The 20294-nt window shown below is 36.0% G+C and overlaps 1 long non-coding RNA gene across 2 annotated transcripts in view; it reads left to right on the forward strand.

The window, feature by feature from the left end:
- LOC132482541 (uncharacterized) overlaps window positions 1–20294 on the forward strand; it is a 229899-nt gene that overhangs the window by 167798 nt on the left and 41807 nt on the right. The window lies entirely within an intron of this gene.

A 20294-nucleotide genomic window follows, 5' to 3' on the forward strand; every position in this document is an offset into this window, starting at 1 on the left:
TGACACATACTTTTATTTATTTCTTTGCATATATATATATATATATATATATATATATATATATATATATATTTAAGTACCATTCTTCTAGCCCTCTATTAATGGGGAGGCCCTAAAGCACAAGGGTAATAGCAGTGAAGAAATGCAGTGTCAAAATACATATTTGATTTATAGTATCAGTACAGTATTAAAATGAAAATTTTAAAGGTCCTTGGATTATGTCTGGAGAGAAGAGCAACTTGAAGGATGCTTTAATATCTATCCTATAATCTCCAAACGTGTTTTAACTTGAAGAAGAGAAAGCAGTTGTTCTCATATTTTATTGGGGATATAAGTGCTTTCAAGGAAATTAAAATCAACATCAGTATGGAAAATTAAAAGATAAGATGTGAAAGATTTACTGATAATGAGTTATTAAATATTACAATGAGTTAATAAAAGAAGATATGTAATTGAGGGACTCATATTCAAGGAAATTTTTTATCTGTTTGGGATAAATCTCTCTACATATGTCACTGAAATAGTATTTTTTCATACACCTACATAGAGAAAAAACTGACTAAACAATGGTTTGTACTAAACATTTAACAAATAAATGAAATTGCTTTAGTGTTTTTATGAAAAATAAATCGTATTCTGTGACTTCAGGGGCCAATTAAAGAGTTAAGGGAGATAGCATGATATAGCAAAGCAAATATGGGCTTTTGTGAGAGGCAGACCTGTGTTTGATATCTGGCTTGGATAAATAATACTTCTACAATCACAGGCAAGTCATTTAACCACTCTTGAATGTAGTGTCTCATCTGTAAAATGGAGGTAATAATGACAACAGTGTGTTGTTGTCTTCAGGTTTAACACTAATGCATGTAAAGTACTTGGTTCATTGTAAATGATCAATAATTGGTAAATGTCATTATTTGAGAAGTAGTAAGAACTATGGTTGAAAAGGATGAAACTCCATGAATGCCAGTGGTTCAAAGGAAATATAACATCAGGAGATGGGGAAGAGATGAAGGGTAGGACTATAACAGAGAAGAGAAGCTACTAGTTAAGCTTAATAGCTACAGAACAACTCATTCATTCAACAAATATTTATTGAGTTCCTACTCAAATAGTGGTATACACTGTTCTAAATCCTAAGGATTCAGCAGTGAACAAGACAGAAAATTGTCAAGTTAGCAAAGAGGCGATCTACAAGGCATTTTTCTTGATCTTTTTTTTTTCAGTGTTGGCAAGTTGTGTAATTTGTAGTTTTATTAAGAGATATCTATTTAGAGGAAAACATTTTTCAATGTAGGAGCCTGTGTTTTTATGTTTGAAAGTTAATTAGATATCCCTGAAATGACCAAATTATCTTGGCTATTATTCCAGAAAAAGTTACCTCCACCATCTCATGGCAAGTACCCTAAATTTTAATAAGATGGTAACTAGAGTGGGTCATCCTTGTATTGATATATTCAACAAATTATATGTTTTATGTGCCTTCTAAGGTCCATACTAGATTTATAGTGATGAACAAAGGGAAATAATTAGTATTTTACAGTGTATTTTGGGAAATAGACATTGACACATTAAATATAAGTGTAAATTTTATGAAATTACATGAAGTAAGAAAATCAAAGTCTATGAGAAAGAATAAAAAGCAGGTGCTGATTTCATAGTGCAGTGGTGAGCAAAGTCCTCTCTGAGGAAATGCTATTAAAACCGAGAATTGAAGGATGAATAGGAGTTAGTTAGCTAAGCAGAGAGAGTGAGAGAGAGATTGAGAGTGTCTGTGCCCTGTGGGGTAGGATGGTGGTGGTGGGCATATTCTGGGAAAGGGAACATATGAGTGCAGGAAAAAAGTAACTGGTTTGAAGAACTCAAAGAAAATGAGCATTTTAGGCAGTACCAGAAGAACAAAGCTGGCCTATCAACACAACTTCAGGAACATGAACATATTCTCTCTAACTTTAAAATTTGGGGAAACAGCTCTTTAGTCAAGCTGTTCCTGAAATTTAGATGTTGAGTAGGCCCATTCACTATCTCATGCCTCTTCATATTAGTGTAGGTCATGCAGTGCCCTGTACCTAAATTATACCTGGATGGTATGATGTTGAAATGAACTATCTCCACAGATGCAGAAGACTTCCAACTGCTTTCCCCCTCATACCGTGTTGTTGCAGCAAATATTTGAGAAATTGGAGAGTTTCTCTCATTCATCTCTTATAACTACTAGCTTGACTTGTGCCCCTTAGACTTTTCAAAAGAATATACTTGAGAAAACTAGTTATTTTATCCCAGTAGCAACTCCTACCAACACACACACACACACACACACACACACACACACACACACACGTTTAATTTTACTGTGACATAGTAGGAGACCCGTAAAACAAACTAGACCTGTTCAGGGGTCACTTTCTGAATGTGGCCTCTAAAAGGGTATCTTGGATTTGCGATAATGGATCACAAAAAATGGATTACACAAATAGAAATATAATTTTTAAACTAAACTGATCACTTGATGGAGGGATTTGGCATGAGGAGAGGGAAGGTGTCGGGGACAGTGTAATAAGACTTTTTAACATCAACTAAAGCCTTGATTATGAAAATTGAGGTGAGGGTAAGGGGCAAATGGAGGTCTCACCAATTTCACAGCCCAGAATACTGACCTATTTTTATTTTTAGGTTAAAGTTGTTTAAAAGCTATTTGAGAAGACTGGAGTAATATATTATCCAACAAAACTTGAGAAAAATGTGACAGTGAACAGATAAGGCACTTAGATAATAAGATGTAGGGAGAGGTACAGCACCTTATTAGGTATTCTTCAGGAGACCTTTCCCTTTTGACTGATGGGGCAAATTGGGGAAATTGTACTCTGCTTAGTATCTATTCACTATGCTCTATGCATAAAGCTTTTATGCCTATTATTATGCAGTCTAATTTCATTAAAATTTTATTTGGCTATCTACTATGAAACACCTGGCCTTTCTGTTGAGCTTGGCTGCAGACTAGAAAAAGTAAAAAGACAAATCTAATATGCCAAATAGGAAAACCTGCAGAACTATGTGGCTGGGGGGTGGGGGAGTCAACTGTAGATGATACACACCTGGTGTAAACCTGGAAGCTTATGAGATACAGCAGTTATAAAGCAACATATCAAACCTTTAGAAGCATCATCACCACTCCCTGAAACCCAACCCCCTTCCATAAGCTTAATTCACCACTGGAATATGTAATGCTTTATACTTATTTCTGCTCTTCTTCATTACTTAAGACCTTTAAGAATTACCAAATTGCTATATATATGGCCTTATATCAAAACATCTCCAAGGGTAGGTCAAACAAACATTTCCCAGAACATGTAAATCTGTTTGAAGGAGTTAACCTAATCATCAGTACGTCTGTCAGACCTCAAGGGAAGTGATAAGTAAATCAAGTAATTCCATGAAATACGGACTTTTACTTTGCTGGCTTGACCTTCCTCTTTGCTGTTTAATCTTTCTGCCCTTCAAAACTCAAAGAACGTGTGTGCAATTAAGGTTCTTGTAAAGTTCTCTTCTGTTGCATCAAGCAGGACTAATGCATTATGATTCTTCCAACAATAATGATTGGAAGTAAGACAGTGAGATGAAATTAGAAAAGAGTATTGCTGAATTTGAACATTTGGTTATTTCACAGATGCTATCATTAAATCATGGATATCAGGAGCACTTTATATACACTGACAAAAGATGTTATAGAAAAAAAAAAACAGAAGAGAAAACTTAATTGGGGAACGTTTTACACAGCATATTTATATTTCCTGGAATATAAGAATGTGTTGCTATGCATTGTAGCTTGGCAGGGTTTACTTACATTTTGTTGCTGTTTAATGTTTTTGAATGTAGTCTTAAGAAGATGAACAAGAATGCCTTGCTTTATTACAATTATATATATACAAGTGTGGGTTTGCTACATTCACAGTCCTGCCAAAAATAGTGTATTGTGTGTCTTTATGTTCTGAATATTTGGAGTGAACAAGGAAAGAAAGAATACGTGAACATGATTCAGTCACCGCTTTCTGAAACTTACCTTAGACTTGCCATAAGGGTAAACCACAGTTCTTGATTTGAGGCAGAACACACTGAGTCCTAGCCCACAACCAAATGGGTGCTTCAGCGTGCTGCCTCCGATTATTTCAGAGAAATCAATGTCTGTGAGATCTGATTCCTATGGGGCAGTAGGAAAGTCATTTCATATATATTAGAGAGCAACTATGGTAGTTTATTTTGAAAATGGGGAACAATGGACAGTTGTAAGTTCTTAGAAATACAGACTATTTTTATTCCTAAATCACTGACTTTCTAAACAGAAAGACAGCAGAGACTGGAGAGTCAGATGGTCCTGGGTGCAAATTCAAGATTTCCCGTATACTAGCTGTGTGATCTTCAGTGGATTACTTGACTGTTATGAGCTGAATTATGAATCTTCCTCCCCAAATTCATATGTTGTAGTGCTAACCCCCTGTACCTGAGAATGTGACTATATTTGGAGATAGGGTCTTTAAAGATGAATTAAGTTAAAATGAAGTCATTAGGGTGGGCCCTCATCCATTCTGAGTGGTATCCTCACAGAAAGAGGAAATGTAAACACAGGTATGTACAGAGGGAAGACCATGTGAAGACAGGGAGAGGATGGCCATCTGCAAGGCAAAGTGAGAGGCCTCAGAAGACATCAAATTTGCTGACACCTTCATCTTGAAGTTCTAGCCTCCAGAGGTGTGAGAAAATACATTTCGGTTGTTTAGGCTACCCCATCTGTGGTACTTTGTTAGGGCAGCCCTAGCAAAGTAATATAGACTGGATCCTTGTGAGTTTCAATATTCACATTAAATAAGGATTTTAAAGCACCTGGCCCACTTTAGACACTTAGTGAATTCTGGTTCTTTTGTCATTATGTTTCCTAGACACAATCTTTTTTCTTACTTTTTTCCTCTGTTCAAAATGGATGATATGCTTAATGGTAATAAGTCTGTGATGCTGTTCTTTTAAAATCATAAAAGAAAACTACGACTCAGGACATATGCACTGAAATTGGACATATGCACCAAATATCCTTGATCTCTTCTACAGGTCTTGCTCTTAACCTTTTATTGCCAGTTTACTGGATTGCTCCAGAACTCAATGGAGCAAACTCCCTAATGGTATAGAACTGTTTCATAAGTTGACAAATTATAGTTGGGAAAATTACAAATGCTTGAGACTTGAAATACAGATTATTAGGACAAAAACAAACCGTTTATCATATAGTAAAAACCATTCCATATCTTTCATTTTACCTTGGCACAGGTTGAGGAGATGGTAAGAAAGAAAAAAGGTTCTGCTTTTTGCATCCTCCATTTAGCCCAAAGAAACCACTACTTTGTCATCATACTAAGAAAAATAAGCTTTTGGTACTCAATTAGTTGGCTAAGTAGAAGACCAGATATAGAATCCAGTCAACTTCAATAATTTTCCACAGTGCAAGAAAAAGGACAGAAATCTGGGCAGTCCAGAAGAAACTCAAGAAAAATTCTGATATTAGTTGTATCACAACACTGATATATGATATTACAAAGGCCTTTTATCAGATATAATGCTTTGAGAGCCAACTCATTCCTGTTTGAGCTCTATACTGGTAATAATTTCTTATGGAAGAGGTTTTATAGTTTTGATTTATCTAAATTTAGTTAAATGAAGAGAAAGAGAAGGCCAGTATGCTACAAAAAAAAGCCAGATTATCTTTTTTAAAAAATTTTTATCTTATTGAAGTATAGTTGATTTACAATGTTGTGTTAGTTTCTGGTGTACAGCACAGTGATTGTTATATATATTCGTTTTCAGATTCCTTTCCATATAGGTTATTACAAGATATTGAGTATAGTTTCCTGTGCTATACAGTAGGTCCTTGTTGTTTATTTTATATATAGTAGTGTGTATGTATAAAACCCAACCTCCTAATTCATCCGGCACATCCCTCTTAGTAAAGAGTTCCTAAGAGTACCCAGCACAGTGTTTTGCACTGAGTGGACTATCAATAAATTATTGTGTAAAGAAAAAGGAGGAAAAAATAGAGGTAGCAAAGTTTCAAAGGGGTTTACCTGACAAATTAAATTCATGTATATTGACCTCATATTCATACTCTCTTTAGGCCATTTAGCTGTAGATCCTGGAATCTGAAACGGAGGGGATCATTTGTTGTTGTTGATAGTCTGAAGATCAGTTTAGGAAAATATATTCACCTGCAGGATCAACAGAAGCCAGAGTATTAGGCAGTCTATAATCAATAAGTTTGGCTGGTTAATAAAATGAAGGAACAAAGCTTTCACATCCACGTAATCTTGGAATGTGTGGGGAAGTGTAAATACAGTAAATGGCTTTTTTTTTTTTTAAATAATAGTGATTATCTGTTTGGTGTATTTGTTTAGTGTTGCACTTATTTATTTTTTAAAATGGGATAAAGGACCTCTTTAATACTAAATATCATAGGTTTTCTGCAGCATAGGATAACTGCCCTCCTTTCCTACATAGTGTGATTCCTCTTTTCACATTATTTAGATAAAAGTGGATTATATTGAATTGAATTGTAGCAGGTGTTGCTGACAGGTTCTGATCTTTTGACTCAAACTTTTCTATTATGCTTTTTTTTTCCTGTCATGTGGATGTTCTTTTTTATTTCATGATGCTTCAAGACTCAGCTACTGCTTTATGATATTTAATTGATATTCTTTAAAAATATGTTCCTTCTTATAAACAAAAGGCTCAAATATGTGGAGTCACCTATATAATATTAATTACAATTTATAGTCCTTGCCTTTTTTTATTTAAGAAAATACACACATACAAGTCACTTTTGGGGTTATATTTTTGTAAGATATTTTACCGAGAGAAATATAAGTATTTTCAACTTTTCATAAAAATAGAAATGGACTCTCACTCCTCCCCTAATGCACACTATTCTTTGGAATGGAGTGAACAACTTGTTTCAGCTTAAAATACCATTATTGGGAAAATAAGCTAAAAAGAAAAATATTAGTTGCTTTGAAATATATCCTTTTCAAACATGGCTTTATTTTTTTATTTTTTATTTTTTACATCTTTATTGGAGTATAATTGCTTTACAAGGTGTGTTAGTTTCTGCTTAATAACAAAGTGAATCAGTTATACATATACATATGTTCCCATATCTCTTCTCTATGGCGTCTCCCTCCCTCCCACCCTCCCTATCCCACCCTTCTAGGTGGTCACAAAGCACCGAGCTGATCTCCCTGTGCTATGTGGCTGCCTCCAACTAGCTATCTATTTTATGTTTGGTAGTATATATATGTCCATGCCATTCTCTCGCTTTGTCACAGCTTACCCTTCCCCTCCCCATATCCCCAAGTCCATTCTCTAGTACGTCTGTGTCTTTATTCCTGTCTTACCCCTAGGTTCTTCACAACATTTTTTTTCTTAAATTCCATATATATGTGTTAGCATATGGTATTTGTCTTTCTCTTTCTGACTTACTTCACTCTGTATGACAGACTCTAGGTCCATCCACCTCATTACAAATAGCTCAATTTCATTTCTTTTTATGGCTGAGTAATATTCCATTGTATATATGTGCCACATCTTCTTTATCCATTCATCCGATGATGGACACTTAGGTTGTTTCCATCTCCAGGCTATTGTAAATAGAGCTGCAATGAACATTTTGGTACATGACTCTTTTTGAATTATGGTTTTCTCTGGGTATATGCACAGCAGTGGGATTGCTGGGTCATATGGTAGTTCTATTTGTAGATTTTTAAGGAACCTCCATACTGTTCTCCATAGTGGCTGTACCAATTCACATTCCCACCAGCAGTGCAAGAGTGTTCCCTTTTCTCCACACCCTCTCCAGCATTTATTGTTTCTAGATTTTTTGATGATGGCCATTCTGACCGGTGTGAGATGGTATCTCATTGTAGTTTTGATTTGCATTTCTCTAATGATTAATGATGTCAAGCATTCTTTCATCTGTTTGTTGGCAGTCTGTATATCTTGTTTGGAGAAATGTCTATTTAGGTCTTCTGCCCATTTTTGGATTGGGTTGTTTGTTTTTTTGTTATTGAGCTGCATGAGCCGCTTATAAATTTTGGAGATTATTCTTTTGTCAGTTGCTTCATTTGCAAATATTTTCTCCCATTCTGAGGGTTGTCTTTTGGTCTTGTTTACAGTTTCCTTTGCTGTGCAAAAGCTTTGAAGTTTCATTAAGTCCCATTTGTTTATTTTTGTTTTTATTTCCATTTCTCTAGGAGGTGGGTCCAAAAGGATCTTGCTGTGATTTATGACATAGAGTGTTCTGCCTAGGTTTTCCTCTAAGAGTTTGATAGTTTCTGACCTTACATCTAGGTCTTTAATCCATTTTGAGCTTATTTTTGTGTATGGTGTTAGGGAGTGATCTAATCTCATACTTTTACATGTCCCTGTCCAGTTTTCCCAGCACCACTTATTGAAGAGGCTGTCCTTTCTCCACTGTACATTTCTGCCTCCTTTATCAATGATAATGTGACCATATATGTGTGGGATTATCTCTGGTCTTTCTATCCTGTTCCATTGATTTATCTTTCTGTTTTTTTGCCAGTACCACAGTGTCTTGATAACTGTAGCTTTGTAGTAAAGTCTGAAGTCAGGGAGCCTGATTCTTCCAGCTCCGTTTTTCGTTCTCAAGATTGCTTTGGCTATTCAGGGTCTTTTGTGTTTCCATACAAATTGTGCATTTTTTTTGTTCTAGTTCTGTGAAAAATGCAAACAAAGCTTTATTTTTTTTACAGGGTACTGTTTTTATCTTTTACGTTCAACTTTAGTCTTAATTTCTACCACCTATAGGGAAAGAAAGCATCCTGGTGATAATTATTTGACATCAATTTCATAGCTTCACATTGTGATTGGTATTTTTGATGACATTGATGATTGTGGGGACACATCGAAAGATAAATTCAAAGAAGATAAATGACTTGAGTTTTATCTATATACACGAACTATACCAGTTGAAGGTTAAATGGCAACCAAGCAGCTCCAGTAAACCAAATTACCATTCTGACTCATTTTTTCACTAAATTGTATAATTTCTTTAACCTTATTGAAATCACCAAATCAATCATGCTTTGGCATCATGTAGACACAATCATAAAATATTTTCCTGGAGAAATGAGACCATTTTAATAGCTTCATTTTCCCCCCTTCAGTAAAAAGCACTCATTTGGACTGTGAAAGAGACATCTTCCTCTTATAAAGCCTTCAGAATTCAAAATATTATACATTCAACGGTCACAATGTCACTTCCATCTACACCTTTCACTATTGTGGTGATTCTTATTGCCAAGTAAAGATTAGCACTAGATACTCTATAGAATTATTTTTTCAGGTTTTTTGTGAATGTAAAAGAATATTTTCAAGTGTATTTTTGCAGAATTATATTGCAGTAAGACCTAAGAGGTATTTAGTAACTTTCTTCAAGAATTTGGTGTATATTTTCATAAACAGCCAGTCTGAAAAGATACTATTGTATTAATGTTGAGGTAGTTAAAAGCAAAGACACTGTGCCTTATCAATTGTGAAAATAAACAATTACATATACTAAATAGAACTGTTAAATTTTAATTGAAAAAATAAAACTTTTGGAATAGCTTTTTAAATAATTTCATCAGAGTAAGAAATTAATTTGATTCATGAATAAAATATTTCCAAACCAATTACTGTAAAAGTAGCTGCCTCTAGTGCAGCAATAGCTTGAAAAAATAACTTTTATTTGAAATTTCAGAATAATGAAATATTGATGAAATTACCATCATTAATATGTCCAAAAGAAGTAACGCTATTTACCTGTAACAAAAACCAAAGTGCTTACATATTGTAAATATATCAGATAGCAGTAAAGAACACTAGCTTTAGGTTTCACAGGCTTGGACCAAAATCTTGGTTCTACCACTTATTAACTGTGCAGAAGTTGTTTTGTCTCTTTGATCCTCAGTTTCCTTGTCTGTGAAATAAGGATAATAGTTTCCTTTTATTTTTTTTAATTAAGTTATTTTATTTTTGACTGAATTGGGTCTTCGTTGCTGCACGTGGGCTTTCTCTAGTTGCGGCAAGTGGGGGTTGCTCTTGTTGCATTGCGTGGACTTCTCATTGTGGTGGCTTCTCTTGTTGCAGGGCACGGCCTCTATGCATGCTGGCTTCAGTAGTTGTGGCATGCAGGCTCGGTAGTTGTGGCTCGTGTGCCCTAGAGCGCAGGCTCAGTAGTTGTGGCACACGGGCTTCGTTGCTCTGTGACATGTGGGATCTTTCCAGACCAGGGATCGAATCCATGTCCCCAGCATTGGCAGGCAGATTCTTAACCACTGCGCTACCAGGGAAGTCGCCAGTAGTTTCCATTTTTAAATATTGTAAGCAATTATGTATATTATGAAAAGGTGTGTATACGTTAGGTTCCCAATTAAGAGCTCAATAAACATTAGATATTATTACAAGCACCATAGTTGTTTACTTATCTTCTTCAAATTTATATTAATATAAAGATATATAGTTTATAAAGTAGAATGGAAAATCCATATGAATTTTAAAGATAAGAGGTGTCTCTGTGTGTATGTGTGTATGTGTGTTTGTGTGTGTGTTGGTCCATGTCCTTATGGATGTCTATTTTAGGCTATACCCCTTAGATTACTAGGGACAGGAGTTTATTTTCCTTTGTTGTTAAGAATATGTTGATGGAATGAATTTTGTCATTCATAGGTCTGAATTTAACAAGTTTGGGTAAAACATTAGTTGATTTTTGGATATACAGCATCCACTCACTCTTCCTAAATGCAACCCAATTTCCTTTTGAGGAATTACCTCTTCCCTACAGTTTGGTGGTACTTTAATTGGGCCTTTCTTTTCCTAAATAAAGGGTAACTATAACCCAAGCTGGACAAGTCAGAAGCTCCATTCCTGGAACTAACATTTTTAAGGGAGTGTAACAAAAATGAAAATGAGTTGACATTCATTCACTCCTACAGTGGTGAGGCACTGACTAGATTGTTTCTGCAGTCTGCTTCCAAGCTCCTTTGTTTCCAGTTCTTTCCAAGATTAGATCTCCAGTCTCCTGTTATCCTGCTCTCTTTTAAAAAAAATATTTTGCCTAAATTACACAGAGCGATATTATGTTACTTGTGATCAAATAATTGTAACTGATAGAGGATAATAGCTAGGTTACAAATGGAAGGGACTGTGCTTTTCCAATATTGGCTGTTGTTGCTGTTGCTCCCCATGGTGTCACTCACCAGCAGGGTGTTTCTAACAACTTAGTTACTAGAACTTAAGCACAGTGCCTGGCACATAGAAGGACTCAATAATGTTTAACTGATGAATTACCCTGAAAACAAAGGAACTAACTCCTAAAGGTGGTTTTGTCACTTCAGCACAGTATAGCATATACATGTGTGTTTGATGTGGGCAGCTCTGCACGTAGGTTCTCTGCATGGACTCCAGCACTGTTCTGAACTATATTCAGATGAATTTGATGTTCAACAACCCTATTTTCCATTACTTCCCAATACCAGTGCCCTGTTTTAGGGATGCCATTCTTCTCACTGTTCCCCAAACACACCCTTCTCATTCACAGGTCCAAGTTAAGACATGCAATTTCCTATATTGTTCTCTTCTACCTCTTGAATAAAATAAGCAGAAGAGTTGTCATGTGTATCAGTGTAGCAGAACACTTAAGAGATAGAGCTCTAGAACCAGTGTACCCAAGGTTCAAATCCCAATTCGATATCATTTATTGCTTTTTGACTTTGGACAAGTTCCTTAACCTTGCAATGACTGTTACCACATCTGTAAAACTGGGCTAAAAATGGTGCCTAATTCATTTTTTTTGAGGGGAGGTGTAAAGTTAATATTTACAAAGGACTTACCTAGTGCTTGACACAGTGTTGTAGACATTACAACTGTTCAGCAATATTTGGTTCCCTTCCACCTCTGGGCATAGATGAGGATCACAGTTCTCTGCTGTTGCTCACACCACCACTGCCACCTTTAAGATGACCTCCTGACTTGCTCTGACAGGCAAGAAGAAGTGCCCTAAGACATTCTAGAATTCTAGTCATCTTGTCGAAGATATCTCTTCTGGAAAGTCACCTAGACCTGCAGTAGCCTTTTTTTTTAATTTTTTTATTAGTTTCTGCTTTATAACAAAGTGAATCAGTCATACATATACAGCCGTTCCCACATCCCTTCCCTCATGCATCTCCCTCCCTCCCACCCTCCCCATCCCACCCCTCCAGGCGGTCACAAAGCACCGGAGCTGATCTCCCCGTGCTCTGTGGCTGCTTCCCACTATCTATCTACCTCACGTTTGGTAATGTATACATGTCCATGCCTCTCTTTCGCTTTGTCACAGCTTACACTTCCCCCTCCCCATATCCTCAAGTCCATTCTCAAGTAGGTCTGTGTCTTTATTCCCGTTTTACCCCTAGGTTCTTCATGACATTTTTTTTTAATTCCATATATATGTGTTAGCATACGGTATTTGTCTTTCTCTTTCTGACTTACTTCACTCTGTATGACAGACTCTAGGTCTATCCACCTCATTACAAATAGCTCAGTTTCGTTTCCTTTTAATGGGTTACGTCACAGTGTCAACTAGCCTATCCAGGTGAATATGCATACTACTATACTACAATACTATGAAACTGTTAGTTGGTTTTGCTATATAGTCACCTATTCCTGGCAGTCACTTCTGTAAGTTCATATATTTTTAGGTTTGTATCTTATATCTTCCCAACAAAGTGTTAGAGGGGAGACATCATAGCTTATGGTATCTTCTATTATCCTTCCCCAGTGCCTAATACCATATGAGTACAAGGCACCCTGTGAATATTAATCAAATGAAGAAGCTATTTCAGTATTCTAGCTCTAAAGGAGAATTTGTAGTTTTCCCATGGGACCTTTTAAAAAGGATGATAACAACTTATCGGAGAGGATTGTAGCAGGTATGTATAAATGCATAATCTCCAAAATCTTTCTCTCAGTCTCAGTGTTTGTATCCACCAGGGATCTGAGCCAGAAACCTAAAAGTCATACTTGACTCCTGCCTCTTCTTCGTCTCCCACATCCAGTCTCCAAGTCCTGTCATTTCTACTTCCCAAATATTTCTCAAGTCTGTTTCTTGCTCTCCATTTCCTTAGCAAATATTTTAGTTCTTTTCACCATAATTTCTTTTATGAAAAATTGAAGTAGCCTCCTAACTGTTCTGATTTCTAGTCTTGCCCCCTCTCATCTATTTTGTTTTCTTCATCCAGAGTGAACATTTTACAAAACACATATCTGATCATGTCACTTGCCTGCTTATCATGGGTCTCCAATTGCCTTCGTGATGAATTCCAGATTCTCTCATTTGGCAAATAATGTCCTCCACGATCTCCTAATCTTTTCATCATGATTCCCCTACATTACTCCTCTCAAGCACTATGCTTCAGCCACATAAAATTATTCACAGTTCTTTTTTTTTTTTTTTTTTTTTTGTGGTACGCGGGCTTCTCACTGCTGTGGCCTCTCCCGTTGCGGAGCACAGGCTCCGGATGCGCAGGCTCAGCGGCCATGGCTCACGGGCCCAGCCGCTCCGCGGCATGTGGGATCTTCCCAAACCGGGGCACGAACCCGTGTCCCCTGCATCGGCAGGCGGACTCTCAACCACTGCGCCACCAGGGAAGCCCATATTCACAGTTCTTAAACCCTATTTTTCTCTTTACTCTAGGTCTTCTTATAATTTTCTTTTAGCCTGGAACAGTGTTCCTGTTCCCACTTTGCTTAATTAACTCCTGTTTGTCCTTCAGGTCTCAGCTAAGATGACCATCTCCTCTGGAAAGTCTTGCAGACTTCCTCAGAACTGTTCATCCATAGGGTCACATTGACCTGTGGTCAGAAAGATACGGGTTTGACTATCAGCTTTGTCAGTTATTTGAGGAGTGACCTTGGGCAAATTACGTGGTACATCATGATAATAATAGTATCTTCCTTGTGTGATTAGGATCAGAGGCTTTTAGCACATTGCTTAGAACATAGTAAATGCTTAATAAATGCCAGCTTCCTTTGTTGTTGCCACACTTAACACACTGTCCCCCACAGTCTTAAGTGAACCATCGCACTTTCAGGTCTGAGAAACAAGTTTCTCCTCTTTCCACCTTTTTAAAATGAATTAAAGCAACCCTAGTTTTTAGTGACAAATGGAGAGTTAACGTCTGTTTCTCCTAATACTACTGAAGTTCTCCCTTAGTGCCTTTGGGAAAATGTTTAGTGAATCAGAATGAGAATAACTTTGAGTAAAATTTTCCAAAAATATAACTATTATATTCAACTCTTAAATTTCGAAGGGCTTAGATCATTGTATCTCCTAATCATAGGGATGTCATTTAAATAGTGAAGGCGTTCTGTTTCTTATGCTGGGATGTTAGGATGCTGTGCTGAGTGATTGCCTTGGTGCTTTTCCTGGGTTGTCTGTTTTTTAAAGAATAATTCCCCTGTGCAAATCTACAGAGGCTCTATTTACTGGGTCTTTAGAAACCATCTGGTGGATCAACACTGAGGAAAAGTCTGTATCTAAATGAGTCAAGGATGTTTGTCTTACTTTTAGAGATTGAAAATGGAAGGGAATTCCTTTTAAGGTATACTCCCTTTGCTAAAAGTTAAGCACATCTCCCCAGTGTGCTAGTTCTTTCTAGTTTCCATGTAATGAATAATCTTAATGGTGGAAGTGAGTTATTAAAATTGTCCTATGCTCTCAGCCTTCTGAAGATGACATCATATAAATTCTTTTGGTTGTTTACCATCCAAAAGTTCTTCTCTGAGTATAATCATGTGACTCAATACTAAAGAACAAGAGTCGTATTTGTATACATGTGTAGCATTGCTTGTTTTTTAAAGAAATTTAAAGATTCTTATTTTAGTATTTCATCATTAATCTCTCATAAAAGAAGTGTGATTAATGGCACTGGGAAAGGATGATGTGATAAAAAGAGGAAGGTTATAAATAAGTGGGATATTCCTAGAGTTCTGAGACTCAAATTTCTTCTATATGGAATGTATCCTCTTTCCAAACTTATTCTCAATGTAGATATGGTGCTTGGCATAGATATGAAGAATAGTGATGCAGACTGACTCTCTCTCTCTCTCAGAAGAGAAAATCAGGCTTTATTGACTGATTTGAAATCAGCAAGAGCCTATTAGTGAACCCCTTTCCCCCATCTGGGGAGAAGAAGTAGTTTCTCTAAATTGTTCCTATTCAATCTGTGTCTCACAGCCCTACTAAGTGGGAGCAAACCCCAGAGATCCACATTCAGATTACCCAGGTACCAGGAGTGGGTCCCAGCCCCCCACTCAGATTGGGAGTAAAAGAGTTACCCCTACAGAGATGAGGGCTACAGAAAGTTCTAGAAGAGACTCTCTATAATCACTACCTGGTAGCCCCTCCATCCACTCCTTCAGCTTCACTCCAGGCTATATGTTAAACTTATCAAATGTAGGTCTTTGAAAATGAGGACTGATTTGCTATTTTCTTAGGAAGGACACAGTTGCCCTATAGAAGCTTTCTCTTTATGTGTAGAGAAGAAAGAAGTCTTGCCTCATTCTTCGTTTAAACAAGCAAACTCTAATATAAAAGCCCGAATAATCCATTTTTGTTTTTTATTGTGGTTCCCAGATCTAGGGAAATGGACTTACAAATAACTGCTTCCAAGAACACCTGAATAAAATACTCTGAATGAGAAAATAGTAAAAACTATTAAATATTGCTTTTTTCCTAGGGATAAAGAATTCTAAGGGCAAAAGTATGGATCTCTCTCTGCTTTCTATCAAACTTCACTAGGACGTGAAGTGAGCTTTAGGCATATTTCTATCTTAAAGTTCTAAAACCCGCAATATTTATAATTTACCAGTAGGTGGCACTATAAGATAAGGAAGATGAATTAGCCCCAAAAGAACAAAAAAGTGTTAGGGAAGATAACGTAAGTAAGGAAAATTCAGAAATAAAAATGGTGATTTCTGTATTTAAATCTTATTCTTCTCCTAGATAAGGCAAACATGTTTTCTTCTGGAGAAACATTCTAAGATATGAGGAAATGTACATTTTCTTTCAGAAATTAACAGTAGTACTTGTCAGTACTGAAATTCCCTGTTCCGTGGGTGATTTAAATTTCTACACAGTATTATATCATTTAGAGCTCTGTATGGAATTTCAGCAATTTGGAACATACTGGGCTTTGGAAAATGTGGGACTACCAAATTAACACAGACACACACACACACACACACACACACACACACACTGTCAAAGATGACCTTGGCATTGGCAGCTCTGACATTCAAAATGACTTACAAGTTAAGAGATGCAGGTAGGAAAATGTGTTATGTAGTCATCCATTTCCATAGGACATCTTTTCTTTCCTTTGTAATTTGAGACGAGTTTTTTGAGAGTCAGATTTGTCCCCATTTATATTCTACATCCTCTTTCCTTCTCCACAAATTTATTTACTTTTAATCATCCTTTAACCAGTCGGCTTTGTGGATTTGGTTCACATTATTTGAAGAAATATGTAATCAATAAGATGGAATGTGCTACATATCTTTGAAATTTGTTTCTTGCCTATATTCTTAGTGATAACGTCATTTAACTGAAAAGAATCCGGACAAAACATACTTCACGCTGTGGATGCAGGCAGCTAGCTGCTTATATAACCCAGCACTGAAAAAAAAAAAAAAAAAACGTATTCATGAGGAATACTGATGGAAAAATAGCCTTAGCTTAAAAACCACTTTGTGATTTTGGTCCTGTGATCTTTTGGCTTATAAGAAAGTTCTGTCTCTCTCTCTCCTTTTTTTTTTTATTGGTATGGCTTTTCAAATAGCTCCTTTCTTCCTATTGCATTTGGGAAAATTGGCATGAGAGAGAAAAGTTAAAACAACTTAAATAATTAAGTGTTTATCCCTCTTAAACTTCTAAAAATACACTCAGTCTATTTCCTTATATTACTGCACTGTTAAAAGGGAGAAATTTTATCCAGTTTTGGAAAGACATGACAAAATGTTAAGATCTCATATGGTTTTATATTCCCAATCTTTCAGGCACTGGGTCTTGGGAGATTACTTCCTTGGAAACTTGAATTGAGATAAATTGCGGCGACCATTCTAGCTGGTTCCTTTCATTTTGTGCTGCCAATCTTCAGAGGTACCATTCTGCTCTGGGAGCAAGAAAGAAAAGAGAAGCATCTTGTGTGTAAATGGCTTCCCTTTGTCTGCTTCTACCCCATATGCCCTGATGCAAGTAGCTGTTTGAGGGCAGGTACTTTGTTTTCATTTTTAACAGGTTTTTTTTTTTAAGTTCTTTATCCTTGGCACTTAACACAGTATCTGGCACAGAGAAGTGGCTTAGTAAATGACTGATAAATGAAGGTGTAAATGGATGAATAAATGCCTACTCCTCCCTCAGATCAAATTTTTGTTGCAAAGAGCTGATGTTGTATAAATGGTTCATTGATAACTGGGGCAGACAAAAATTGGTGTACAGTGAATATTTATTCAACACACATTGCCCTCAAAAACACCCAGAAATAGAAATATAAACAGAGCCAGTCCTCAGCAAAATTGTGAATTTTGTCAAATTGGCCTTCGCCACTTCATCTTCCCTACCAAGACCCATTTCTATCCACCTAAGAAACAAAGTGGTGTCATGGAAAGATGCATGGACTTTGTGACCAACAGGTCTGGGTTGGATTCCAACTGTTGGATTCCAGTTGCCACTTGTAGCCTTGAGTAACTTACTTCTCTCAGAACTTTAGTTTCTTTAGTTTCCTCATTTGTAAAAAGAATGAGATTGATACCTATTTTATAAGGTTGCTGAGAGGACTCAGAACCGAGGTGCCTAGTACAGTACCTGGTATATCAATGTTCGGTAAATACTGTTACTTTCCTGTACTTGCTGTTACTTTTCCTCAACACAACTTCCTGAGGTAAGTATTGTTCTCATTGTTACTGTATTAGAGTTGAGGAAATGCAGGCTCAGTGAGGTTAAGTAACTTACCCAAGTATGTAGAAGTAAAAGACCGAGGAACTGGGATTCAAAGCTCAACTCTCCAGTTTGTGCTTTTAACCACTACACTATATAACTAGGAATTTTATTTTGCTTTAGCATGAGAAAAGAAAGGCATGAAATATTTATTATTATGTTATCTTTGAAACTTGGTGCACACACGTGTGTGTGTGCATGCATGCATGCTTCCACACACACACATACACACATGCATGCACATACACAGATATATAGCCAGAAAAAGAAACAGTATAATGGTTAAAAGTGCAAGTTGTGGAGTGGAGTCACACATCACGTTGTCTGGGTGAAAAACTTAGCTGTTACTTATTAGCTGTGAATTTAGCCAAGTCACTGGCTTTCTGTACCTCTCTACTGTCAGTGTTGCAATGGGGATATTAATGGGTCTCACTTCATAGGGCAGTTGTGAGGATTCTGTAAAACACATGTAAAGTACTGTCCCTAGCACATAAGTGCTCAAGAAAAGTTTTAACTATTATGATTATTATTGGGAACAGAAATATGAATAATAAATGGTAGATAACCAGGAAATATTCTCAAAGATATTTCCAAAGAAAGCTTGTGTACATTTTTATAGATAATATCATAACATTTAATACATTAACATGTTATTCTTAGGAAGCCTCTCTAAAAATATTCTCTCTATTTTGTTAGGCAACTACAAACCTAGCCTAAGTTATTGGAAATTCAAGCTAAGTTAGAATATCATTAACATTCTCTAGCTCAACTCCATTGCTAACATCTTTTAACCCAGTAACCTAATGCACATTCCTTGCATAAATTTATTGAGGACAGACTTATGTTAACTAAAATTACATCACATTTATTTACGGGAGTGTAAGGTAGCCATTAAGCAAACCAATCTAATTTGGAGAATGTTGAAAGATCAAAAGTTTAGGACTGAGAATAAGTGTGATTTAGCAAAAGTAGAGACTTGCTAGTAAAGACAAGATACTTTAGAAATAACCCATTCATTATGGGTTCTTGAACGTTTAAAAAGTTCTGTTTAAGAATATCTAAGCTTCCAGATGATTGTTTGATAAAAGGGAATGGAACATTAAAAATAAACACAAACATTTAATTAATATAATTGTGGATCTATGAATTTTGCAATTAATAGTTCTATGAAAGAACAGACCAGTGAATTCCAAAAGAACAAATATAGAGGGCAAATTTCTGGGCTTTCCATATGGTTTTATAGTGCAATTCCATTATGACTGTGCTGCCAGAAATCACACTTCTAGTCAAGAAGCCTAGAGATAAAACAGTAGAAGCATCTTCATCAGTAATAAATTACTGAGTTAAAAGAACAACTTTTTTGTACACTTCATAGGACAGTTATGAATATTCTACAAAATATATGTAAGTCAAAACTGGATACGTGCAATCTAAGTGGGTTAAAGTAAGATGTTGAAGATGGAGAAGGAGTGTTTGAGGGGAGACTTGCTTCTCTTTGCCAAACCCTAAATTAATTAACTCACTCTTTCTTTTAGTTATAAGGCAGAGAGTGATAGATTTAAAAGTCTAAGAGATTGGGATTGATGTATATACACTAATATGTATAAAATAGATAACTAATAAGAACCTGCTGTATAAAAAATAAATAAATAAAATAGAATAGAAAAAAGAAAGTACATCTGCCTGATTCTTTCCATTTTCTATCATCTCCACCCCTCTATGAGCTTTCTTCCAATGATTTTATTGGACAATATTTCTTGAACTTTTATTCTGATCGGAGTTTTGGAGGAGTGCTAGAGGAAGTTTATTATAGAATCTAGCCCTGTAAATTTTATTAGGTTAAATAAAAGATCATGACTTGCTCAAGATGACCTGGCTACTTGGGGGCTGAGGTCTTCTGACTCAGCACCCCGTTCTCTTTGCCTAAGTAGAGAATAAATATTAGTAAAGTTTTTGTCACATTATTAATGACTTGACCACAATATTTCTTTTAATAAAAATTCTTCCAACCGCAACACATTATCTCTATTTTGTAACAATTTGCATGTTTCCATTTTAAAGAATGTAATAAAGATCACTTAAAAATGATTCTGCTTTATTAAAGTTTGATTTGTATGCAACCTCCAGAAAAAAATCTACAAAGACATGTCAATTTATAGAGCGGTCAGGCCATAAATTCAGTACCAAAAAAAAAAAAAAAACTCTAAGAGATAGATATGAATCAAAT

This window comes from Mesoplodon densirostris, chromosome X (assembly GCF_025265405.1).
Source record: "Mesoplodon densirostris isolate mMesDen1 chromosome X, mMesDen1 primary haplotype, whole genome shotgun sequence".
NCBI lineage: Eukaryota > Metazoa > Chordata > Mammalia > Artiodactyla > Ziphiidae > Mesoplodon > Mesoplodon densirostris.